Genomic DNA, 27,966 nt, shown 5'->3' with positions numbered 1-27,966 from the left:
CCCCTTCTAGGGGAGACTTGTGTGCACCTATGACTTAAACGGGGCTTTCTTAAAATTTAAAAGTTAAATTGGGTCATTTTTCCATTTGTGATCTCTCTGTAGAGCTTTTGTTTTCCAATTACAAAACAACAGCGAAAGAAGTAAAAACTATTTTTAAACTAAACACGATTTAGTTTGAAGATTGACGGAGCAACTTGAGGATATTAGTGAATAGTAATTTCCCAGCCTTGGGAACAGTTTTCTTTCTCTTCTTCGTGTAGAACATTGGCCTCGATTTTCCTTGCATTTGGAGGGTTTCAGTTTGAAATTAGATTAAATCTCCTTCCACGTGGTTTGAAATTGATTCAAGGCGAAGAATCAAAGGGTCCCTTCCGAGAGAAAATAGGGTTATCCTATTATTTTAAATCATATACAGGTTGCATCAAATTTCGGGGGAAAATTGAATGCATCATTTTAAATATCATTCTGGAAATTAAGTTTTTGTGAAAAAGGGAAAGAATGTGTGAACATAGCAAAAATTTTATTAGAAGGGAAATGAAAGATACCAAAATTTAGCAAAATGAAGTTCAATATAAGGAAGTTCATTAGAAGAGAAATGGAATACACCAAAATTTGGTAAGATGAACTTCCCCAGGAGTAAAGTTAACTCCCAGCGGGAAGTACGGAAACGACATCTCAGAGGAATTAGGAGGGATCACCCAAACCAAAGATTAAGAAATTCGTAAAATACGAAAAATATATTAGTTAAATTAAGCTTTCTTCAGCCATCAGGAAAATATTTGGATATTGTCCCACAAAAAAATTAAACCAAGATACATAAATATCCCCAGTTTAGAGAAAGCATGAGAGAAAAATAAACAGACGTGAACTGCTTATAGTGTAAATTTTTATTTCGGGAAAGTTTCAATAAAAATTCTTTAAAAAAAATAAGTGTCTGATTCCGAAATAATTGCCTAAAATTTAAACTGCAATCTAATGTTTTACTTCTTCAGCTGAAAGAAAAAACTTTACAAATATAATAAACCCATAAGAAAACCATGCCAGCTAAAGACGACTTGAATCCTGATGACAGTTGCAGCAATAGCTGCAACCTAGTAAAGAACATACCACAGCCCGTAGTAACCAAACGTTTAAAAAATGTCTAGTAAGAAAATATTGAATTTTGTAGCTTATTCAGGGATGGTAATTATTATTTCAATTAGTCTTAATAGTAAAATATTGTTTTGAAAGCGAATTCACAGGAATTTGAAAAAAAGAAGCCTGAACCTCTCGAGAATGGCGTAAGATGGAAACGAAAAGACACCATTGGAAATACCACTACTGTCAAAACCCTATTTAGCGAACTTACAGTCCCCCCCCTTGAACAACAATGAAATCATTTTTGCATGAGTAGCTCTGATTGTCCTCCTTTATTTTTCTGCTTTTTTTTTTCTTCGTCACTAGCGGGACTTTGAAATATCAGAGTTGTTTAAGGGCTCATTTAAAAGGCAATTTTTGCATATTATAATCTACTTGTATAAATTTGACTTGACAATACCATCATAAAGTATCATATGGCGCCCAAAAAGTGCACTCTGTGTGTCATTTCAGGACTGGGAAGACTGAAAAACGAAAAAAGTTTTAGTATAATCTCCATGGTTGAAAACCCTTTGCCTGATGTTTACAACCCCTCTCTTCTACTTTCCTCCTCCCAGCCCCCTTGATATTTTTCATAAATCGTCTGCGGACTAACAGAAGACGTCTTGGTACTGGGTTGGGAATCCTTTGTTCGAGTGGCACGGGTTCGATTCCGGGCGTGGCTGGTTATTTAATTTGGAACGGGGGTCAGTGCCGTAACTCTGTAAGCTCAGCCGGAGTTAATTGGTCTTGACAACGCCCTCATAAACTGCTCTACAGCAGAAAAATGACACTTTTTTGTGCCATATATGGATTTGAAATGCTAATAAGCATGAAGGGTGTATACTCTCCGTCCCATCTCCCTAATAAGCTTCACGAATCCTGGACTGAAAAGGGGAAGTAGCAGTCCACTGTAACATTGTAGAGATATGTTTAATAGCTCATATTAAAGCTCTTGTTCAGATCTATATCAAACAGATCGTGGTAACGAACTGTAAGTAAGGAGCGACCCGGCTCAATAGCAACCCAAACTCTAAAAAAAGAAATTTCGATACCAATAGACATACAAAAGTAAATAAAGATCTATGCTGATTTCCAATATAAAAACTTCAATAAGTTTAATATTATCCCTTAAAAGCTGCGAGCACTGAGAAAATTTGCCTGATTTTCGAAAAAAAGAGGTAAACACCCCAAAAGTCATAGAATCTTAATGAAAATCCAACCATCAGATTTGGCGTATCAGAAAACCCTACTATGGAGGTTTCAAGCTTCTATCTGCAAAACTGTGGAATTTTGTATTTTTTGCCAAAAAAAGATCACGGATGTGTGTTTATTTGTTTAGTTTTTTTTATTTTTTTTTTATTTTTCCCAGGGATAATCGCATCGATCCAGTGGTCCTAGAATATCGGGAAAGGTCTCATTCGAACGGAAATTAGAAGTTCTAGTGCCCTTTAAAGTGACCAGAAATATTGAAGGGCGACTAGTCCCCCTCTCACACCCCTTTTTTTTCAAAATTGTCCTATCAAAGTTTTGAGCCATTTTGTTCAGCATAATTTCACCATTTCACCAAATTTTCACCAGGATTGAATTTTCTAGGGGTTAAATCCGTGGGGAGGAGAGATTTTTCCGTGGAGGTGGAGCCAGATTTCCTGGCATTATTTAAAATACAATCAGAAATTAAATTTTAAAAAAAAACAGATTTTTTAACTGAAAATAAGGAGCAACATTTAAACTTCAAACGAACATAAATTATTACGTATATGAGGGGGATTGCTCCTTCTCAACACTTTGCTCTTTACGCTAAAGTTCGAATAATGTCCCAATTTTTTAAGAACGACCCCTGTCACTATGTTCGTTTCATTAGAACAATAAAAAGCTTTTTCTGAAAGTACTAAAAAAAAATTAGTACTTAGTAAAGAGCAAACCATGGTCCATAGTAACCGTAAATCTAAAAACACGTTATGAAAAAATGTCGAGTGTGAAAAAGTGCCATTTGAAGCTGATTTAGAAGTGGTAAATACTTTTTCGATTTAATTAGACTATGCTTATTTTAATTCGATTTAATTTAATGATTTAATTAACTATCTTCGTTTAATTAGAACAATAAAAATCTTTTTCTAAAAATACTTAAAAAATTAGTATAGTAAAGAGCAAACCAAGGCCAATAGTAACCGTAAATCTAAAAACACGTTAAGAAGAAAAATGTCGGATGAGAAAAATTGCCATTTGAGGCTGATTTAGAAGTGGTAAATATTTTTTTCGATTAATCTTAAAAGCGAAAGTCTATTACGAAATGAAATTTACAGGAATTTTACGAGACAAAAAACCACTCTAAAATGCTCTTATTTTGAGCCTTCGCAATTTTCTCCTCTTGTTTATCTCTGGTTCAACACACCCATACATTCCGTTAGGGTAGAAATTTGAACTGATTCGATAGAACAAAGACAAGAAAGCTTTATAGCTTCTTTGGCCTTCGCTTTCCGGCTCGTGAATTAAGGCCTTAAGTTGTAGCTTAAATTATATATTGAACTTTTTGCTGACTTCTGTTTTGTTGGGGATTTTTTATAAACCTTTTTTGTCAAACGATTTTAGGTCTTCTAATATGTGGAAGTCGAAGAAGTAGAAATAACGAAAAAATACATTTTTTCTGAGAAGCTCCAAACTTTGCGTAATAATGCGAAAGAAAAATTGAAAAAGTAATGATATATATTTTTTTAATTATATTAACTGCAAACCCAAAATTAGCTTAATGTCCCTTAGTTCTCTAAAATCTTTATATATTTCATATAGGATAATATCAGAGGCAACGCTGTAGCGTCGCCTATAGCCATAAGGCTTTAATTTTATTATTATTATTATTTTTTCCAGAGGCACTTCAGATGGAAAGGGTAGTTGTATAGACTTCGGAGGGGGCTCACTCTATTGAAAGTCTGAAATCCTAGAAACCTTTTTAAGAGTCAAAAGGGATCGGAGAGCAACTAGTCCCCCACGCCCTCTTTTCCCTAAATTCATGCGATCAAAATTTTAAGACGGCCATTTTTTCAAACAATCCGAAAAAACCGATTCCTATTGATTCGCAAAAATGGCCATAGAATGATTGCTTCCAAAGTCCAAAACCCAGAACGAAACACAAACGTGCATAGTGCAACTTGCATAGTCATAGGCAGCGCAATATCGCTGCCTAAGTAATAACGATGTTGGCACTTCGTATCGAAGTGCCTTCGAAACACTTCGTATCGAAGGAGTTGTCGTAGAAATTTCGAAAAGGACTCATTCGATTGGAAATTGGAGTGACCTGTGCCCTTTTTAATAGTCGAAAGTGATTGGAAGGCAACTAACACCCCTTCCACGCTCACCATTTCCCCAAACACATCCAATCAAAATTTTGATATAGCCATTTCGATCAAAGTAGTTGAGAATTCTAGAAATTATGTCTTTGAAGAGGACACTCCCCCCAGAGTCCTCAGGGTAAGGGTTGTAAGTTATGCCCTGGGGGCATATAATGTTTTTATAGAAAGCGTTGTCGAGGAAACTTCACGTAGGGACAGTACGAATTGAAATTGAAAGTGCCAGTACACTATTTAACAGTAAGGAGTTATTAGACGGCAGCTAACGCCCCTCACACACCCACCATTTCCCCAAACTCATCCAATCAAAACTTTGAGAAAGCCATTTTGTTCAACGTAGTTGAAAGTTCTGGAAATTAGGTAATTGACGAGGAAACTCCTCCCACAGTCCTTAGGGCAAGGGTTGTAATTTAAGCCCTGGAGGAATATAAGGTTTTTATAGAAAGCGTTGTCGTAGAAACTTCAAAAAGGGCTCATTTGATTGGAAATTCAAAGGGCTAGTGCCCTTTATAATAGTCGAAAGTGATTGGAGGGCAACTAACCCCCTCTCACGCCCACCATTTCCTAAAACACATCAGAACAAAATTTGGAATTCAGCGTAGTTGAAAGTTCTGGAAATTAGGTCATTGAGGATGACAACCCCTCCCCCCCACCACAGCCCTCAGGACGAGGGTTGTAAGTTATGCCCTGGGGGCATATAAAGTTTTATAGAAGACGTTGTCGTAAAAACTTCAAAAAGGATTCATTCAATTGGAAATTGAAACGGCTAGTGCCGTTTTTAATAGCTGAAAGTTATTGGAGGGCAGCTAACCCCCCTCTCACGCCCACCAATTCCCCAAACACATCCAATCATAATATTGAGACAGACATTTTGTTCAACGTAGTTAAAATTTCTGGAAATTATGTCTTTGAGGATGACAAACCCCCCACACCCCTCAGGGCAAGGGTTGTATGTTATGCCCTTAGGGCATATAAGGGTTTTATAGACAGCTTTGTCGAAGAAACTTCAAAAGGGCTCATTCAACTAGAAATTGAAAGGGCTAGTGCCCTTTTTAATAGTCGAAAGTGATTGGAAGGCAACTAAACCCCCTCTCACGGCCACCATTTCCCCAAACACATGCAATCAAAATTTTGAGATATCCCTTTTGTTGAATGCAGTTGAAAGTTTTGGGAATTGGGTCTTTGAGGATAAGCCCCCACCCACACACACACACCCATCAAGGCAAGGGTTGTAAGTTATACCCTTGGAGCATATGAGGTTTTCATAAAAAGCGATGTCGTAGAAACTTCAAAAAGCGCTCATTCGATTGGAAATTGAAAGGCCTAGTGCCCTTTTTAATAGTAAAAAGTGATTGGAGGATAACTAATCCCCTTTCACGCCCACCATTTTCTCGGACACATTCAATAAAAATTTTGAGTTAGCCATTTTGTTCAACGTAGTTCAAAGGTCCAGAAATTATGTATTTGAGGAAGACAAACCGTCCACAGCCCCCAAGGCACAGGTTGTAAGTTATGCCAGAGGGGCATTTAAGGTTTTTATAGTAAGTTTTGTAGTAGAAACTACAAAAAGGGCTCATTCAATTGTGAATTGAGAGGGCTAGTGCCTTTATTAATAGTCAAAAGTGATTGGAGGGCGAATAACCTGCCCCCCCCCCGCCCATCATTTCTCCAAACATATCCGATCAACATTTTGATATAGCCATTTTTTGGAAGGAAGTTGAAGGGTCCGGAAATTATGTTTTTGAGTATGCCCTCAGGGCATACTCATAGCCCTCAGGCCCACATAGCCCTCAGGGCTAAGATTGTAAGTTATGTCCGGGGGGCATATAATGTTTTTATACAAAGCGTTGTCACTAAAACTTCAAAAAGGGGTCATTGAATTAGAAATTGAGAGGGCTATTGTCCTTTTTAATAGTCGAAAGTAATCGGAGGGAGAATCATCCCCGCCCCATGCCCATCGTTTCCCAAACATTTCCGATCAACGTTTTGATATGGCCATTTTTTTCAACGTAGTTGAAAGGTCCGAAAATAATGTCTTTGAGGATGACAACCTCTCCCCATTGCCCTCAGGACAACGGTCCTAAGTTACGCCCTTGGGGCATATAAGGTTTTTATAGAAAGTTTTGTCTTAAAAGCTTCAAAAAGGGCTCATTCGATTGGAAATTGAGAGGACTAGTTCCTTTTTTATTGGTCGAAAATGATCAGTGGGCAAATGCCTCCCCCCCCCCATGCTCATCATTTCCCCAAACACCTACAATCAAAATTTTGAGATAGCCATTTTGTTCAGCCTATGAGAAAGGTTTGGAAATTAGTTTTTTGACGATAAAGAATCACCCCATATTTTAGGGCAAGTGTTAGAAGTTATGCCCTGGGGAGATATAAAGTTTTTATAGAAAGCGTGGTCATATAAGCTTCGGAGGGGGCTCATTGGATTGGTAATCAGACGCTCTAGTGCTATTTTAAGAATAAAAGTGATCGGAGGGCACCTATCCCCTCCCCTTCTCACACACGTCGTATTTTCCCGAAATGCATCTAATAGAAATCTTGAGATGGTCATTCTATTCAAAATAGTCTAAATATCATATAACACGGCTTTTGGGGTTGAAAAAAACCCCAGAGATTAGGGGTAAGGGTTATAAGTTATGCCCAGTTTGATATTTAAGGTTTTTATGGAAGGGATGGTTGTTTAACTTTAGAAGAGGCTCAGTCTTTCTCCCTGAAAAAGACTATGTCAATATAAAACGAACAGAAATTAATTAAAAAAACTTTCCACAAAATATGTTTTCAAAAAAAAGTAAAGAGCTCAATTAAACCAAAAATGAACAAAAATAGAATCAAATAATCTACCAAGCATATAACTACCACAAATCAGTGTCAATAAATAAATGAAACCCAAAACAAACAGAAATTAAAATAAATAACAGAATCAAACTCAAAACGAGCAGAATTAATAGGAGTGGGGTTCTAAACCCCATGCTTTCTAAAAGCCAGAATATAATTTGTACTTTACTGAAATAAATTCTTTTAAATGTTTTCACTTTTATAAATTTAAAAAAATAAAAAATTAATTAAGATTTTAAGGAATAAATATCAACATATGTATGTTATTTGAAGGTTGGTTAAGAATGTTTGAAAAAATTTTCTGGGGTATATATTTTTATTTTTTGGATATTTTGGATTTTGTTTAAGTTTATTCCATTGGTGGCACTATATAGGGGTATGCCAGATTATGGCATGTCGCGCTCAAATTGCCTGGGTAATGAAATTTAAGCGCAGAAACCCATTTAGGCAATGAGTTTTCTTCTGACGAGCCCCGATATATGGTGATCACCTTGGGAATATAATGTTTTTGTAGATTTAAGGTGCTATAGCTAGGTTTTGGAACATTGACGTATGCTTATTGATGCTGATTTTGCTCTATTTTGGACTTGAGTTTCGGATTGTCGGATTGGTTATACTTTTTTGTCCTGGGGAACTGGATGGATGTGTTGGGTCTAGACCTTGTTCAAGTGCTAATTTTTTTAATTTACTAAAGTTGGAAGACAGTTTTTTTTTTTTTTTTTTTTTTTTTTTTTTTTTTTTTTTTTGCCAGGTGATTACCGTAATACACTATTAAAATTATAGTAGCATTTTGAACTGACGAGCTTTCAGCAATTAATATCATTAATTGCTTGATATTAACAGCAATTAATATCAAATGTTCAGTTTAATTCATTAGCTCCTTTTTAAACTTGTTAAAGACGAATATAGTTTCTTTACAAACAAGTGTTAGGATACTGCCTCCTTTCCTAACTGTAAATAGAAACCAAAAGACTACTGCGTCATTGGCGCTTAACTGAAAACGGATTATAATACAAATGTTTTCTTTTCCAGTTCTTACAGTATTGAAAATAAAAATATAATTACAGTGAAATAAATCCGTGAACTGATGGATCTTTCAACAATTAATATCATTATACATCAAATATTCAATTTGATGTTTTTTATACTTTCCGAGACTGTTCAAGACGCATATAGTTTTCAGTAAAGCGCCAATGACGCAGTAGGTTTTAGACTTTTACAGTGAGAGAAGGAGTTCATACCCAAATTCATGTTTGTGGTGATTTTTATTCGTTTCAAGCTGGATTTGCATATTCAATTTAAGTTTCACTCGTTTTAGGATTTATTTATTAATTTATTTTAATATCTATTGTATTTTTCTTTGCATTGATTGTTTATTTAATTTCTGTTCGTTTTAAGTTTCATTTATACTTAAATAGGAATTTTTTTTTTCGTTTTAAGCTTGATGTTCATATTCAATCTAAGCATTACTCGCTTTAAGATCTATTTATTTATTAGTAGAGGTGACCCTATAACTCCCAGGACTCACCCCTGCTGCCACCTACAACTTTTATACATAGTTTATGTCTGTTTGTTGTCAGTGAGAATGAAAAAACAGGAATTTGGTCGCATTTATGGATGGTTTTATGGATTTTGTCAGTGAGAATGAAAAACAGGAGCTTTGTCACATTTATGTCTGTTTTCATGGATGGTTATGTGTTGGTCAATTTATTTGATGTTTTTATGGATTTTGTCAGTGAGAATGGAAAAACAGGAACTTTGTCACTCCCTTCTTGTTGTTGTTCGATGCAGGTGTTATGAGTTTCCGGGAAACAGTATTTGTTGTTGTTGTTCAAGCCAAATGTTATCAGTTTCCAAGGTAACAGTATTTGTTGTTCTTGTTCAAGCCAAATGTTATGAGTTTCCGGGGAACACCTGTGCTGTCAGTCATTAATCAAATTGTTTCCGGGAAACAGTTAATTAATATCTGACAGATGACGTAAAGTTAATTAATGTCTTTGGATTTCGAACAGAAATGTTTCCGAGGCAAAGTCTAGATCACACATGACAGATGATGTCATGATTGATTGAATTGTCTCCGGCGCGAAGTTTATTAATGTCTGGAGTTCTTCCAGAAGAATCGTTTCCGAGGCAAAGTTTAGATCTTAGCGACGAATTGTTCTAGCGCGGGAATCAGGTTTCCAAATAATTGAAATGCGCCAGCGCAAGGATGCCAAACAAAAGGAACATGCTGAAATTTCGTTTAGGGATAATTTTGGCGAAACCGTTTTAGCTATTTTATGGAATTATTTCGACGAAACAGTTAGAGACATTATAAAATATGATTTTTGAAGAGATTTTAGAAGAGAATTTAATGGTGAAACTCTGTGGTCGTTATAATACACAAGTTCCATTTGAACAGTGTTGTGAGGTCCTCTACCCAAACCCCAAAGGGTTCCAATCCCCCTACCCCAACCCCGAAGGAAGCCCCAGTACTCAAAGGTCCCCCAAGCACCCAAAGGGCCCCCAGACCCCAAAGGCCCTCCCCGGGCCCCCAAAGGCCCTCCCCGGGCCCCCAAAGGCCCATCGAGCTCCCAAAAGACCACCGGGGTCCCAAAGGCCTTCACCCGGTCCCCAAATGTCCCCCAGGCTCCCAACTGGCCCCCCGGCCCCCCCAAGGCCCTCCCCCCGGCCCCCAACGTCCCCCCGGCTCCCCAAGGGCCCCCGCCCCCCAAAGGCCCGCCCCCCGATCCCCAAAGGTCCACCGGGCTCCCAAAGGACCAATCAGTCCTCAAGGGCCTCCAGACCCACAAAGGCTCTCCCCGGGCTCCCAAAGGACCACCCAGCCCTTGGTTTAGTTTTAGTTAAAGTATAGAGTGTTTTAGCTTAGAGTCATAACTTAGAGTTTTTGTTGAAGCTCTAGTTTAGTTTAATTTTAGTTAAGAGTTTGATGTTTTACCTTTGAGTTTCAGTTAGAGTTTTAGTTTGGCTTAGTTTTATTTAAGTTTTTGTAACTTTAGCTTGGAGTCTTAGCTTAGTGTTTAATTTAGAGATGTTATTTAGTTTAGTCTTATTTAAGAGTTTAGAGTTTTAAATTATAGTCTTAGATTATATCTTCCTTTAGAGTTTACGTGTAATTTTTTTAAATTTAAGAATTTATAGTTTTACCTTAGAGTCATAGCCTAGAGTTTTACTTAAAGTTTTAGTTTGACTAAGTTTTAGTTCAGAGTTTAGAGTTTTAGCTTAGAGTCTTAGCTTAGAGTTTTTTTTTGTTATAGTTTTAGTTAATTTTAATTTTAGTTAAGAGTTTGATGTTTTAACATTGACTTTAAGTTATAGTTATAGTTTAGTTTAGTTTTAGTTAAGAGTTTAGAGTTTTTAGCTTAGAGTTTGTGTTGAAGTTCTAGTTTAGTTTAGTTTTAGTTAATATTTTAGAGTTTTAGCTTAGAGTCTTAGCTTAGAGTTTTTGTTACAGTTCTAGTTTAATTTATTTTTAGTTAAGAGTTTGATGTTTTAACTTTGAGTTTCAGTTAGATTTCTAGTTTAGTTTAGTTTTAGTTAAGAGTTTAGAGTTTTTAGCTTAGAGTCTTAGCTTAGAATTTTTGTTGAAGTTCTAGTTTAGTTTAGTTTTAGTTAATAGTTTAGATTTTTAGCTTAGAGTATTATATTAGAGTTTTTTTTAGAGTTCTAGTTTAGTTTAATTTTATTTTAGAGTTTAGAGTTTTAGCTCAGTCTTAGCTTAGAGTTTTTTTTTGTTAGAGTTCTAGTTTAGTTTAATTTTAGTTAAGAGTTTGATTTTTTTAAATTTGAGTTTCAGTTAGAGTTTTATTTTAGTTTTAGTTAATAGTTTTGTGTTTTAACTTAGAGTCTTAGCTTAGAATTTTAATTTGAGTTCTAGTTTAGTTTAGTTTTAGTTAAGATTTTAGAATTTTAGCTTAGAGTTTTTTTGTTAGAGTTCTAGTTTAGTTTAATTTTAGCTAAGAGTTTGATTTTTTACCTCTGATTTTCAGTTAGAGTTCTAGTTTAGTTTTAGTTAAGAGTTTAATGTCTTACCTTAGAGTTTTTAGTTAGAGTTCTAGTTTAGTTTAGTTTTAGTTAAGAGTTTAGAGTTTTTATATTAGATTTTTTATTGAATTTATATTTTAGTTTATGTTTAGTTAATAGTTTATATTTTTATATTATAGTATTGTCTTATATTTTTTGTTATTTTTCTTTTTTTTTTTTATTTTATTTTATAGTTTTATTTCTTAAATTTTAGTTTAAGTTAGAGTTATAGTTTAGTTTAGTTTTAGTTAAGAGTTTAGAGTTTTTAGCTTAGAGTCATTGCTAAGAGTTTTTGTTCAAGTTTTAGTTTAGTTTAGTTTTAGTTAAGAGTTTAGTGTTTTAGCTCAGAGTCTTAGCTTAGAGTTTTTGTTTGAGTTCTAGTTTAGTTTAATTATAGTTTAGAGTTTAGAGTTTTGGCTTAGTCTTAGCCTAGAGTTTTTTTTGTTAGACTTCTAGTTTAGTTTAATTTTAGTTAAGAGTTTAATTTTTACTTTCATTTTATTTTAAGTTAGAATTTCATTTCATTTTCATTTAAGAGTTTGTTGTTTTAACTTATAGTATTAGCTTAGATTTTTAATTTGAGTTCTAGTTTAGTTTAGTTTTAGTTAAGATTTTAGAATTTTAGCTTAGAGTTTTTTTGTTAGAGTTCTAGTTTAGTTTAATTTTAGTTAAAAGTCTGATTTTGTACGTTTGAGTTTCAGCTAGAGCTCTAGTTTAGTTCTAGTTAAGCGTTTTATGTTTTACATTAAAATCATAGCTTATACTTATTATTTAGAGCTCCATTTTATTTTAGTTTTGGTTATTAGTCTAGAGTTTTAGAATATATTATTAGATTAGAGTTTTTTTTTAGAGTTCTAGTTTATTTTAGTTTTAGTTAAGAGTTTAAGAGTTTTTGTTGAAGTTTTAGTTTATTTTAGTTTTAGTTAATAGTTTAGAGTTTTAGCTTAGAGTCTTAGCTTAGAGTTTTTGTTAGAGTTGAAGTTTAGTTTATTAATAGTTAAGAGTTTAGAGTTTTAGCATAGAGTCTTATATTAGAGTTTTTGTTAGAGTTATCGTTTAGTTTACCTTTAGCTAAGAGTTTAGAGTTTTATCTTAGAGACCTAGCTTAGAGTTTTAGTTTAGTGTAGTTTTAGTTAAGATTTTAGAATTTTAGATTAGAGTTTTTTTTGTTAGAGTTCTAGTTTAGTTTAATTTTAGCTAAGAGTTTGAATTTGAACTCTGAGTTTCAGTTATATTTCTAGTTTATTTTTAGTTAAGAGTTTAGAATTTTAGCTTAATGTCTTAGCTTAGAGTTTTATGTTAGAGTTCTTGTTTATTTTAGTTTTGGTTAAGAGCTTAGAGTTTTAGCTTAGAGTCTTAGCTTAGAGTTTTTTTTCTAGAGTTCTAGTTTATTTTAGTTTTAGTTAAGAGTTTGGAGTTTTACCTTAGAGACCTAGCTTAGAATTTTAGTTTAGTTTAGTTTTAGTTAAGAGTTTAGAGTCTTAGCATAGAGTCTTAGTTTAGAGTTTTGTTAGAGTTGTAGTTTATTTTAAATGTAGTTAAGAGCTAGGAGTTTTACCTTAGAGACCTAGCTTAGAATTTTAGTTTAGTTTAGTTTTAGTTAAGATTTTAGAATTTTAGCTTAGAGTCTTAGCAGAGAGTTTTTGTTAGAGTTCTAGTTTAGTTTAGTTAAGAGTCTCGAGTTTTTAGCTTAGACTCTTAGCTTAGAGTTTCTGTTAGAGTTTTAGTTTAGTTTACTTCTAGTTAAGAGTATAGAGTTTTAGCTTAGAGTCTTAGCTTATAGTTTGTGTTAGAGTTCTAGTTTAGTTTATTTATAGTTAAGAGTTTGGTGTTTTACCAAATGATGTTCATTCTCACTGACAACAAACAGACATAAACTATGTAAAAAAAGTTGTAGGTGGCAGCAGGGGTGAGTCCTGGGAGTTATATGGTCACCTCTACTTTCATTTATATTATTACTTGTTGTATGCTTTTGCTATGATTGTTTATTTAATTTCTGTTCGTTTTGGGTTTCATTTATTCTTTAATAGTAATTTCTGGTCGTTTTGAGTCTGAATTTTAAAAGGTATTTTGTATCTACTGAGCTTAAGTTTAAAATAGCCTTTACTTTTCTTTGAAAAACTTATTTTTCGGAATTTTTTTTCTAATTAATTTTTGTTCGTTTTTGATTGCAAAAATTTTCAAGTTTTTAGAAATTCCTTATTTCAAAATCAAACTAAAAAAAAAAAAATATTCATCAAAGTATCAAAACTGATATCAGAGTAACAATATCAAAGTGAAAAAATGGATTTGTGTCAACCTCTGAGTTTTTATTATCTGATGTTAGAACTAGTTTTAACAAAATTGCAATCTCAAAATTTTCATCCGATGGGTTTGGGGAAAAAGGGTGTGGGGGGACTAGATTAAGCTTCGTTCTCTTTTGACTCTTTAAAAGTGAACTAGATCTTTTTGTATTCAATCAAATGAGCCCTCTCTGAAGTTTATAAAAGTATCCCTTCTATAGGAACCATATATATCCCCAGAGTATGACTTATAATGCCTGTCCCTGGGCCTTGGGGTGTTGTGTCGACCCTGGTGTTTTAATTTCTGATGGTTGGACTGTTTTTAACGAATGGTCACCTGAAATTTTTATTGGATGGGTTTATCCATCCGGTACACCCAAAGGCGTGGAGGGCGGGAGGGGCTAGTTGCCCTCCGATCTTTTTTCACTCTGAGAAAATAAACTACAACTTTTAATTTCCATTCTAAAGGAACCCTCTCTGAAGCTTATACGAGCATACCTTCCATAAGAACCATATATGCCCCCAAAGCAATACTTACAACGCCTGCCCCAACCCTGAGTGGGGGGGGTGTCGACACAGGAGTTTATCTTATCTGACCTTTGAACTATTTCTAACGAAATGACCATATGTAAAGGAGTGTTAGTTATATGATCTTTGAATTATTTTTAACAAAATGGCTACCTCAAATTTTTTATCAGATGTATTTGGGGAAAAAGGGTTTGAGGGGGGAGGTTGCCCTCTGATCACTTTTGACTCTTCAAAAAGGCACTAGAACTCTCGATTTCCAATCGAATGAGCCCCCTTTGAAGTTTATACGACGACCCCTTCTATATGAAATGCGTCTGGGAAAAAAATAAATGGAGTGTGTTGGAGGCTAGCTGCCCTCCATTCACTTTCGACTCTTAAAAAGTGAATTACAATTTTCAATTTCCAATCAAATAAGCCCTCTATGAAGTTTATACGAGCATCCCTTCCATAACAACCATATATGCCTCCAGAGCATAACTTACAACGCCTACCCCCGGGCCCTGGGGGGCTAAGACGACACCGGAGTTTTTTGTTATCAGAACTTTGAACTATTTTTAACAAAATACCCATCCCAAATTTTTATCAGATGCAAAAAATTTTATCAGAGGGCGTGGAGAATGGGTTTGAGGAAAAATGGGCATGGAGGGGGGGGGCTAGTTTCCCTCCGATCTCTTTTGACTCTTAGAAAGTGAACAAGAACTTTCAATTTCCAATCAAATGAGCCCTCTCCAAAGTTTATACAAGCATCCCTTCCATAAGAAGTACATATGCCCATAGAGCATTACGTATAACGCCTGCCTCTGGGCCCTGGTGGGTTCCGTCGACACAGGAATTTTTCTTATCTGACCTTTGAACTATTTTTAATAAAATGGCTATTATAAAAATTTTATCGGATGGGCTTGGGGAAAAAAAAAGGTGTGTGTATGGGGGGGTCTAGTTGCCCTCGGATATCTTTTGACTCTTAAAAATTGAACTAGAACTTTCAATTTTCAATCAAATGAGCCCCCTCTGAAGTTTATACGAGCATCCCTTTCATAAGAACCATATACGTCCCCCAGGACAATACTTACAACGCCTATCCCCCGGGCTCTCGGGGGCGTTTTTGATATCGAATTTTTGAACAATTTCCAAAACACTGGCTATCTCAAAATTTGTAGCGGGGGGCTAGTTTAACTCTCTTGACTCTTAAAAAGTGAACTAGAACTTTCAATTTCCAATCAAATAATCCCTCTATGAAGCTTATGCAAGCATCCCTTTCATAAGAACCATACATGCCCTTAGGGCATAACTTAGAACGCGTTACCCTGTTCCCTGGGGGGTTCAATTGACACCAGATTTTTTTCTTATCCGACCTTTGAACTATTTTTTACAAAATGTCTATATCAAAATTTTCATTAGATGGGTTTGCAAAAATAAGGCGTGGGGGGGGGAGGGCGAGATGCCCTCAGATATCTTTTGACTATTAAAACGTAAGCTCGAAATTTCAATTTCCAATCAACTGAGCCCTCTCTGAAGTTTATACGAGCATCCCTTTCATACAAAAAATATATGCCCAAGGGCATAACTTACAAAGCCTGCCCCCGGGCCCTGGTGGTTGCGACGATACCTGAGTTTTTGTTATCTGACTTTTGAGCAATTTTTAACTTAATGGGTATATCAAAATTTTTATTGGAGGAATTTGGGGAAATGAGGGCATGGGGGGGACTAATTGCCCTCCAATCTCTTTTAACCCTTAAAAAGTGAACTAGAACTTTCAATTTCCAATCAAATGATCCCTCTTTGAAGTTAATACAATCATCCCTTCCATAAGACCTATATATGCCCATAGGGCATAACTATATTCCCCCAGGCACAACGCCTGCCCCCGGGCCCTGGTGGGTTGTGTCGACCCCGGAATTTGTGTTATATGATCTTTGAACTATTAACAAAATAGCTATCTTAAGATTTTTATTGGATGCATTTGGGAAAAGAGGGTTTGGGGGGTGGGGAGCTGGTTACCCTCCAATATCTTTCGACCCTTAAAAAGTGAACTCCAACTTTCAATTTCCAATCAAATGAGCCCTCTCTGAAGTTTATACAAGCATTCCTTCCATAAGAACCATATATACCCCCAGGGCATAACTTATAACCCTTGCCCCTGAAGACTGTGGGGGAGTCTCCTGCTCAAACATATAATTTCCGGAACTTTCAACTACGTTGAACAAAATGGCTATATCAAAAGGAACTAGCCAAACTATATCAAAAAAGGGAACTAGCCATTTAAATTTTCAATCGAAATGAGCCCTTTCTGAAGTTTCTATGACAACGCTGTCTATACAAAACCTTATATACCCCCAGGGCATAACTTACAACCCTTGCCCTGAGGGCTGTTGGGGAGTTGTCATCCTCAAAGACCTAATTTCCAGAACTTAAAACTACGTTTAATAAAATGGCTATCTTAAAATTTTGATTCGATGTGTTCGGGGAAAAGGTGGACCTGAGAGGGGGGTTAGTTGCCCTCCAATCACTTTTAACTATTAAAAAGGGTACTAGCCCTTTGAATTTCAAATCAAATGAGCCTTTTTTGAAGTTTCTACGACAAAACCTTTTATAAAAACTTATAGGCCCTCAGGGCATAACTTAAAACCCTTGCCCTGAGGGTTATGGAGGAGTATCCTCCTAAAAACCATAGTTTCTATCTGGAATATAACTACGCTGAACAAAATGGCTATCTCAAAATTTTGACTGGATGTGTTTGGGGGAATGATGGGCGTGAGGGGGGGGGGGGGTTAGTTGCCGATCAATCACTTTCGACTATTAAGAAGGGCACTAGCCCTTTGAATTTCCAATCGAATGAGCCTTTTCTGAAGTTTCTACGACAACGCCTTCTATAAAAACCTTATATGCCCCCAGGGCATAACTTAAAACCTTTGCCCTAACGTTTGTGGGGGAGTGTCCTCCTCAAAAACATATTTTCTATCTGGAAATCAACTGCGCTGAACAAAATGGCTATCTCAAAATTTTGATCGGATGTATTTGGGGGAATGATGGGCGCGGGGGCCAGTTGCCCTCCTATCACTTTCGACTATTAAAAAGGGCACTAGCCCTTTAAATTTCCAATCGAATGAGCTTTTTTTGAAGTTTCTACGACAACGCCGTCTATAAAGAACCTTATATGCCACCAGGACATAACTTAAAACCATTGCCCTGAGGGTTGTGGGGGAATGTCCTCCTCAAAAACATGTTTTCTATCTGGAAATCAACTACGCTGAACAAAATAGATATCTCAACATTTTGATTGGATGTGTTTGGGGGAATGATGGGCGTGGGGAGGGGGGCTAGTTGCCCTCCAATCACTTTCGACTATTTAAAAGGGCACTATCCCTTTGAAATTCTGATCGAATGAGCCTGTTTTGAAGTTTCTACGACAACGCCTTCTATAAAAACCTTATATGCCCCACGGGTATAACTTCAAATCCTTGCCCTGAGGGTTTTGAGGGAGTTTCCTCCTGAAAAACATATTTTCTATCTGGAAATCGACTACGCTGAACAAAATGGCTATCACAAAATTTTGATTGGATGTGAAATAATAAATAAATAATAAAACAGTGGAGCCGTATGGCCTTTACTATAGGCAACGCTATAGCGTTGCCCCTGATAAAAAGTCAATTTAAAGCCCCATAAAACTTTAACGCAAAGAGGAGAGGGTTTAGGAGGGAGAAATGTACAAATAGAGAACGAGGCCAGAAAGAGCAAACAAACGGCAGGTATCCGGGACCGATAGTCCCAGTCCATCCTCAGTCCCAAAATGGGCGAAGAATAGAAGGAAAATGACTAAAATTGAGGTGAACAAGATAGAACTAAAGGAATTAAAAAAGACGGAAAAGAACAGAAAAGGCAGTATTATTCATCTTTGATTGATTTTAATTGATTAATTAAATAAACGAATAAGGTATAAAACACACACAAATTTTCAGTCATAGGTAAAGCTATGAAGTGTTGACAAAGCCGTCACGGTGAAGAACATGTTGAAACCTTCTTAGGGAAGCCACGAAGACGGCTTTAAAAATACATGTAAAAAAAAACACAAAAAAAACATACAGAACTACGAGGAGTAAAAATAAATAAAAACCACAGAGAAAAATAAACTAAACTGAAAAGAACCAAAGCAAGAGTAGATAAAAGATAAAATCTAAAAAAAGACCGAAGCTTAAAGTCAAAAGGACAACACATAAAAACAAAAATACAAGAACCAATACCAGACATGAAAAGAAAAAAAGGTGTCTATTTGGAAAAAGCACGATTTCTAAATGTTTTTCTTATGGTTGTTTCAAAATTATGAAGTTTTTAAGGCAGTCCCACATTTCCGTCCGTATTGTCGGGTTTAATTATGAAAATTAAGTGTCCACTTGATAAATTTAAACGTCCAGATTTCTCTTTCTTTATTGAGATTTCCTCATTTTATGAATAGGAATGAAATTTTGTGTCATCAATATGAACAAAGTAGCTTGGATTATCAAAACTGTGGAGGGCTACCACAAAACTGAAAGTTTCCGGCTTATTTTTGGAGCTTCGAAGAATTTCTAAGATAATTCAAAGATAATTTATGTTTCCGCGGAATGTCTCCAAGCTGCCTGTGAGTCCAAACGTCCATGCTCCTGCCAGTAGTGAATCAAATAATTTACCAAGCATACAGCTACCACAAATCAGTATCAATAAATGAATGAAACCCAAAACAAACAGAAATTAAAATAAGTCAAACTCAAAACGAGCAGAAATTAATCTGAATAGGGTTCTAAACCATATGCTTTCTAAAAGCCAGAATATAATTTGTTCTTTACTGAAAAAATTCAAATGATTTTATTGAAAAAATATGCATTGTCAGTTCAATATACATATGTTGATATTTATTCCTTAAAATCTTAATTAATTTTTGATTTCTTAAAGTTATAAAAGTGAAAACATTTAAAAGATTTTTTTTCAGTAAAGTACACATTGTATTCTTACAACCCTTGCCCTGAGGGCTGTGAGGGGGGGGAAGAGTTGTCATCCTAAAAGACCTAATTTCCAAAACTTTCAACGACGTTGATAAAACGGCTATAATTTTTATTGGATGTCTTTGGGGAAAAGGTGGGCGTGAGAGTGGGTTAGTTGCCCTCCAATCACTTTCGACTATTAAAAAGGGCACTAGCCCTTTCAATTTTCAATCAAATGAGCTCTTTTTGAAGTGTCTACGACAAAGATGTTAATAAAAAACTTATATGTCCCCAGGGCATAACTTATAACCCTTGCCCTGAGGGCTCTGAGGGGTTTGTCATCCTCAAAGACCTAATTTCCAGAACTTTCAACTACGTTGAACAAAACGGATATCTCAAAATTTTGATTGGATGTGTTTGGGGAAAAGGTTGGCGTGAGAGGGGGGTTTAGTTGCCCTCCAATCACTTTCGACTATTAATAAGGGCACTGGCTCCTTTAATTTCCAATCGAATGAGCCCTTTTTGAAGTTTCTACAACAAAGCTTTCTATAAAAAACCTTATATGCCCCCAGGGCATAACTTACAAACCTTGCCCTGAGAGATGTGGGGGGAGTGTCCTCCTCAAAAACATAATTTCTATCTGGAGATCAACTAGCCTACGTAGGACAAAATGGCTATCTAAAAATTTTGATAGGATATATTTGGGGAAATGGTGGGCGTGGAAGGGGTGCTAGTTGCCTTCCAATCACTTTCAACTATTAAAAAGGTCACTAGCCATTTTAGTTTCCAATCTAATGAGCCTTTTTCGAAGTTTCTACGACAACTCCTTCGATACGAAGTGCCCCGGTCTAAGGAAAAATAAATAAATAATACATTGTACAAAGATCGTTCTTTACTTAGGCAGCGCGATTGCGCTGCCTATGATATATGCAGCCCACAGCCGCCAAAAGTTTATTCTATAAATTAAGATTGTTTCTCCTTCTTGACAGAGCATATGTACACGGAAGGTTAGACAACGGATTGCAGTCGAAAATTTGACGAACATCAAGAGATATTTTTTGTGCTGAGTTAGCTCGTTTAGCATAAAAAGAGGACCAAACATCAGTAAGAAAAGCTTTCAGGCAGATAGATGGTGAAAAGGATAACTGTGTAAAGTTTCAAAGAGACTGGCTATTCTTGATGTTACGATGATAAGCTGCCAGAAATTGGAGTAAATGAAATTTTTCAGTTCGAAGAAATCAAACACTGGTCATTCGTTTCCTTGATCTATATTTTTTTTTTTTACCGTACTGATGACGTACTGATGGGAAACACCGGCAGGGAGTAGGCTTCTTACTCTCCAGTAAGGCTAGGAGATCACTAATCGCAGCAACACCCATCTCAGAACGTTTGATCATGATCCACCTGAAAGGCTCACCAGCGAATCTTACAATCATCCAAGTATATGTACCCAACTCTAGCAGAGATGATGAAGAATCCGAAAACTTTTATCTCCAACTTCAGTGTCTAGTGGACTCCGTACCAAAAAAAGATATAGTCTTTGTCATCGGGGACGTCGGTGACAACCCATCTGGCAACGAGGACGTGATGGACAAATTTGGCCATGGCCAGCTGAACAAGAGAGGTGAGCGCCTAATGGAATTTTGCCGAGATAGTGATCTTGTTATCACTATCACATTCTTCAAACACAGAGCCCGACGTAAAACAACCTGGACATCCCCAGATGGAAGGACTCAGAATCTAATAGATTATATCCTCGTATCTAGACGCTGGAAATCTTCCATCACAAACACAGTCACTTTGGCTGGCGGCGACTTCGATAGCGACCACTCGCTTGTTATGACTGACTTTAAAATGCGTCTAAAAGCGGCCGCGAAACTCTCCAGAAAGCCTCCCAGATTCAGAGTAGTCCTCTTAAAAGACCAAACTACTCGACAAAATTACACCGCTACTCTTTCCGAAAGAATTTCTGAACTCCTCTCTACATCCCCGCTAACTCTATCAAAAGATGACATCGACAATCTTGTGAAGAGTAGCTCGCAGGTTATATGCGATGTCGCCCAGTCGACCCTGGGAGTCCAAAAGGCGGACCAAAAACCTTGGATCACGGATGAGATAATCTCATTATGTGAGGAAAAACGCAACCACACTAACAAACTAGATAGAGAAAGTCGGGATATGTACAAACGATTGAAACGTGTGGTAGAGAAAGCCACTCGCCGTGCTCACCGCTCCTATATAAGGGAACAATGTGAGCAATGCAAAATGGCATTCAAGAAAGGTGACTCCCACTTCATGTACAGGCGAGTGAGGGAACTAGCCAAAAAAAGGGACTGAAAGCCTGTACCCTCCTTGATGAAGATGGTAACCAGATCCAAACTACAGACGGGATCCAAACCAGATGAAAAAAGAACACTTTGAGAGCAAATTATACTCAACGATCCTCCCAGACCCATCGATGCTTAACAGCTTCCCCACAATCGCCGTAGACCCAAGCCCACTCCCACTTCGATCTGAGATAGAATCGGCTATCAAGGGTTTAAGGACAAACAAAGCTGCAGGCTCAGATGGAATCCAACCGGAATTACTAAAAGTAAATTGCGACCCCCTTGTTGACCTATACCTAAAAATAGCTACTGCTACTTGGGAAGAAGGTCACTTCCCCTCCTCATGGTGTGAAGCCATGATGGTTCCAATCCATAAGAAGGGCTCAAAAGCAATCTGTGATAAATACAGGCCTATAAGCCTTACGAGCCATGCCACTAAAATATTCACTCGAGTAATGCTGGAGCGTATAAGAGCTATATCTGCAACTGTGATTCCTGAATATCAGGCTGGTTTCCGCCCAAACAGGTCAACGATTGATCAGATGTTTACGGTACGTCAGATTATGGAAAAATATCTTGAACTCGGACGTAGTATTTTTCACCTTTTCATTGACTTTAAGCAGGCTTTCGACCTCATATGGAGAGAAGGTCTATGGTAATTTCTTCTCCATTTTGGTATACCACAGAACTTAGCTTGGTTGATCAGAGATATGCACTCAAAATCCAGAAGCCTCATCATGACGGAAGGAGGCCTTTTCAATAGCTATGAAACATCAACTGGTGCCCTGCAGGGTTGCTTGCTTTCAACGGAACTGTTTAACTCGTTCTTTACCGCTGTCTTCTCAATCCTTAACAACTCATCAGGTGTCCACATTGGGGGAATATCGATTGATAAATTAGCTTATGCAGACGACATAGACCAAGTAGCTGAGAACCTTGGGGATCTTCAGTCCCAGGCCGACAACATCCAATCAACCACCAGCTCCTTTGGAGGAATGACCATCAATTCCTCAAAGAAGAAAGCCATGCTCTGCTCGTGAAAGTCGGAAAACCAAGAAACCTTAAGCCTCCAGCTCGGTGGTGACAACATAGAATGGGTCGAAGATTTCACCCATCTTGGTAGCCTTATAACGTCCGATAACAACCACTTAAAAGATATTAAGAGGTGCCTGGTGCTTACATACTCTAGCTTTAAAGCCTTGATGCCGGTCTGGAGGAACAAGAAATCGTCGACACTACTGAAAACAAGTGTCTTCAAAACACTGATTATCCCCATTGCCATGTACGCCTGTGAATCATGGACCCTCAAAACAGATGACCAACGTCGCCTAGCCGCATTTGAATCAAAGTCACTCCGCCGTATTGCTGGCATTACGCACCTGGACAGGATCTCTAATATTAGGTTGTTTGAAAGCCTCAAGATCAAACACACCATACTTGATAAAATAAAACTGCAACAACTTAGGTGGCTAGGCCACATCCAGCATATGGAAAATTCTCGTCTGCCAAAAGTATTCTTCGACGGTCGCGTGCATGGTTCTCGCCCCAGAGGTCGGCCCCCTAAGAGATGGAAAGACAACTTCTCTACACTCAACCTGCCGCAACTTTTACGCCTGACTGAAGATAGATGCTCATACAGACGCCACATCAATAACATAGTGAATGAAGAGGCCCCAAAACGACCTTCGAGGACGGATGGGACTTAAGTCAAGTAAGTCAGATTAGGTATAGATTCGCACCAGGATATTTGCTCTTCAGTAGGTAATGCTACTTTGCTCTTTTTAACTCCAACTTACCGTGTGCAAGCCACAGTTTATTTCAAGGTGGAGGGGCCCTTTCTCTAACATTTGCACAGTTTTGACTATTATCCGTGGTAAATTGTTGAGCAACAAAAATCCTAATAATTACACAAATATATACTCTTAAATGCGAACTTTGCAATTTTTAAAAATTTGTTTTTTTGAAAATTTTTGAAGTATATTTTTAGAACAATTTTCTCTGCCGAAAGTAAGGAGCTATATTTAAACTTAAAAGAAAGAAATTAGTCCGTATACTTCCTCAACCCCACGCTGGTTACGCTAGTTTTTAGTGCTTTAAATAAGCTTTTTATTTCAATTCACAGACCCTTGTGGTTCAGCAGCCGATCATATAGGATTGGGACAAAAGGTAAAACTTTAGTGTAAAGAGTGAGGGGTTGAGGAGGGGATAGCCTCACTCATATACGGAGTAATTCCTGTTCTTAGTCCCATAAACTCCGAATTTCTTGCTGTTATATTATACACTATTATACTTACAATTATATAAATTACAATTATATAAATAATTGCAAATTGATTGGTCGTTTCCCAATTTTTTAGATTTTCTGCTTGAAAAGTAAAATGCTTGATTGTAATTAAAATTTGAGACACAATTGGAATAATGAGTTAAATTTTTCGATGAACAGTAGTTTTCTTGATTAAGTTTAGTAATATTTGTACTACAGAATTTACCGTGGACAGAGATCATTTTTTCATAGCTTCGGATACAATTGGCCCGAGCTGCTCCGTACTTACAATTCATTACTCGTTACCACGAACTGTTTGACAAGAAGACCAAAGATCAAAGAGCAAGTCTTTCAGCATATAAAGAAAGGAATAATTTTCACTAAGGGAAAATGTTCGTTACAAATAAGTTCTTGCTATGAACTTCCTTTGCAGTTTTGAATTTTAACAGTAAGTTTTGCAGCATCATTTTAGGTGCATTAGATGATTAAAGAGTTCTAATTTATCATCGTCAACTCTGGATTGAAGAGCTCGGGATCGAATATTCTGAAGATATTATTTCAATATACAGACAAGTAATCTCGGTGACAAGTCATCTACAAGCAGTTTAGCGACCATACCTGCAAAGCTTAAACGTGGGAAGCGGCACTATGGATTGGCACTATGGACCCATACCCTTGAGAGGTTATACCCGATTCTGCTTAGGATATGTATAAAGTAAACGACGACGGTACTTATGTATTATACTGTGAACAAACCAGTTTACGCTGTGTAAAACCCGAGAAGAAACCGGTTTTATCTGTCTGTATTAAGAAACAATTAGCCTACGCTCAGTGGAAAACATGTGCGGGTGACATAATACATTAGAATTACATTATTTGGGCTATATATTTGCATATTAAGGAGGTGGGTACGTTAGGTTACCCCGATACCACCTAAGAAACAAATATATAGCCCAAATTTGTTTCTAAAGTATTACATTTTCATCATGTTTTGGTCATTTTCATTAGGATTCAACTATGCTCAACAAAATGGCCGTCTCAAAATTTCCATTAGACGCTATTGGGGGGCAAAATGGGCGTGAGAGGGTGCTAGCTGCCCTCCAATCTTTTTGGTTACTTAAAAGGGCACTAGAACTTTTACTTTCCGTTCGAATGAGCCCTTTCTCGATGTTCTATAGGATCATTGGTTCGATATGATCACCCCAGAAAAAAAACACACATCCGTGATCTTTCTTTTGGCAAAAAAAAAATTACAAAATTCCGCATTTTTGCAGATTTGAGCTTGAATCCTCTACAATAGGGTTCTCTGATACGCTGAATCTGATGGTGAGATTCGAAAATCAGGCAAATTTCCTCTGGTTCTTTTCCTTTGTTGGGTAACACTAAGTTTAATTAATATTATATATTTGGAACCAGTATAACAAGCCAATTCTTTTGATATATGTATTGATATCAAATTTCCGTTTTCTAGAGTTTTGGTGACTATTGAGCCGCGTCGTCCCGTCGTTCCTCACAGTTCGTTAGCACCACTGTAGAACATTCTCTCTACTGTGCACCACTAAGTTAGCACCACTGTATGTTATCTCTACCGTGGTTAGCACGAACAAGGACGTACGCAAGGGGGCCTACGGGCCCGCCCCCCCCCCTCCGAAATCTCACAATTTTTTTCATTTTCCCATAATTTTCTGATTTTTCTCACAGAATAATGGGTTTGAAGGATTTGGCCCCCCACCCGAAACAAATTCCTGCGTACGTGCCTGAGCACGAACTGTTTGAAAACAAAATTGTCTCACGAGGATCCGTGTCTGTTGTATAGGCTGTCTGTCCATACGGCCAACGAATAATCAATTTTCCAGAATGGCACTATAAATGTTATTTAATGAGAGGCTGGCCTGGACTATAACCCCTAAATTTTCAGAAGAATTTCAAGATTTATCGTCATAACTTTATTGACTTTTACAAAATATGAGACACTGGAACTGCGTTAAAAGTTGTTGAGTTGATCTTCCATTTTCCTCGTCCAATGGACTTCTCTTTTCAGTTTGAGTCAGTTGAAATGATAACTCAGTCATGGCGATTTTTGATTTTTGACGATTTTTGACAACGACATTCGTTGCCATATTTTTTTTTTTTTTTTTTTTTTTTTTTTTTTTTTTGCAATAAAATCGTTTTGCAACTTTGTTGGTTTATCTCTCATTCAAAAACCTTAAAAAGTTATGGGTAGAGAGTTAAACATATTAGCTCAGACTAGCCTAAACTTCAGGCTAATGTGTCAGATTGGAATGCAGTTTTAGAAATTAGTCAACAGTACTATACTGCTAAATAGTTTGCTATAAGAATTGAGATACATTTTCCCTCTAAAAATTTTTAAGGCTTTGGAACTAATTTGGACTAGATCTTAAGACCAGGACCTTCAAATGAGACTTATTAAACTTTGGCGTAACCAATTTGATGTACTACCAATTCAAATCAAAAGTATATTTATCAGAAAAGTTTGACCTATAATTGCCTACACAGCACAAATTGAAGCTCACTGCCACACAAAAATGATCGATAGAACACAGTAAATGCTAAATAAATGCGTATGCAACACTAGAACCATCGCCATAAGGCTAATCAGTTTCAGATAATTTTTAAAGCCACGATCAAGTGAGCAATTTGTTTGTTTGAACTCGAAAATAGATCAGGTAGGGTTAGCGTACTTTTCTGTTTTATTTATAATACACGGTAAAACGAGATCGATTAATCGTGTTCATGATCAATCAATCAATGATTAACAGCAAAAGAGGACTTTTGACTGAAATATTCCTTAAAGTCTAACCTTTTAGTAAATTATAAGTGCCCAAATACTTCGCTGCTACGATTGAAAAAACTAATACCTCCAAAAAAGAATGACGCACAGTTCTGATTAGACTTCCACACTAACAAAGGGAAAGAAAGATCTCGCGGCTGCTTTCATGGGGACCAACTTGTTGCCGCAAGTCTGCCTATTTTCATTGACAATTCAGATGAAAAATACAGCTCTTTTTATCTAATCTGATGGAATCCCTGTCATGATTGGTCACTTTTCTGGTATACAACAAGTTCTGTCGAGGCAATTGTGGCACTTCGATTTGAATAGCATAAAGTGTCATTACCATAGATCTATTTTTGAGTCCGGTGATTGAATTCAGAACTTAAGACAAGTGTTCTGTTTCTCTTCCAATCTTGAAGAATTGTGCAGTTTAAATGCAATTCACAATTCGCCCTGTCGGTGACGTACACGACCTACGTTTAGTTGAGCATTACAAAGTCGAGAGCCAATCGAAACCATGTCGAAAGAGGGGCGTTAGTTGTTCTCCAATCACTTTCAACTATTAAAAAAGGCCCTTTTCAATTTCCAATCGAATGAGCCCTTTTGAAGTTTCTACGACAACGCTTTCAATAAAAACCTTATATGCCTAAGGGCAAAACTTACAACCCTTGCCCTGAGGGTTGGGGGGGGGGGGGGTGTCATACTCAAAGACCTAATTTACAGAACTTTCATATACTTTAAACAAAATAGAGATCTCAAAATGGTGCTTAGACGTGTTTGGGGAAATTGTGGGCACGAGCGCGGGGTTAGTTGCCCTCCAATCACTTCCGGCTACTAAAAGTGGCACTAGCTCTTTTAATTTTCAATCGAATTAGCTCTTTTTGAGGTTACTACGACAACACTTTTTTATAAAAACCTTATATGCCCCAGGGTATAACTTACAACCCTTGATTTGAGGGCTGTGAGGGGGTTGTCATCCATAAGGACATAATTTCCGGACCTTTCAACTACGTTGAACAAAATATCAATCTAAAAATTTTGATTGCATATGTTTAGAGAAATGGTGTGAGAGGAGGGTTAGTTGCCCTCCAATCACTGTCAACTATTAAAAAGGCCACTATCCCTTTGAATTTCCAATCAAATGAGCCCTTTTTGAAGTTTCTACGACAACGCTTTCTATAAAAAGAAAGAAAATTTCTATAAAATTTTCTGTGGGGGAGTATCATCCTCAAAAACATAATTTCCAGACTTTTTAGCTACGTCGAACAAAATGGATATCTCAAAATTTTGATTGGATGTGTTTGGGGAAATGGTGAGTGTGAGAGGGGTGTTAGTTATCCTCCAATCACTTTCGACTATTAAAAAGGGCACAAGCCCTTCTAATTTCCAATCGAATGAGCTCTTTTTGAAGTTTCTGCAACATCATTATCTGTAAAAACCTTCTATGCCCCCAGGACATAACTTACAACCCTTGCCCCGGAGGCTATCAC

General features: G+C 36.8%; 1 protein-coding gene across 1 annotated transcript in view; it reads right to left on the bottom strand.

Moving 5' to 3' along the window:
* LOC148956676 (uncharacterized) overlaps positions 1–27,966 on the bottom strand; it is a 275,875-nt gene that overhangs the window by 118,695 nt on the left and 129,214 nt on the right. The gene's annotated exons all lie outside the window — the stretch shown is intronic.

This window comes from Artemia sp. Qi Xiang Cuo, chromosome 1 (assembly GCF_049724085.1).
Source record: "Artemia sp. Qi Xiang Cuo chromosome 1, ASM4972408v1, whole genome shotgun sequence".
NCBI lineage: Eukaryota > Metazoa > Arthropoda > Branchiopoda > Anostraca > Artemiidae > Artemia > Artemia sp. Qi Xiang Cuo.
Note: the sequence above shows the minus strand (reverse complement) of the source record. Positions and strands in the feature narration are given on the sequence as shown.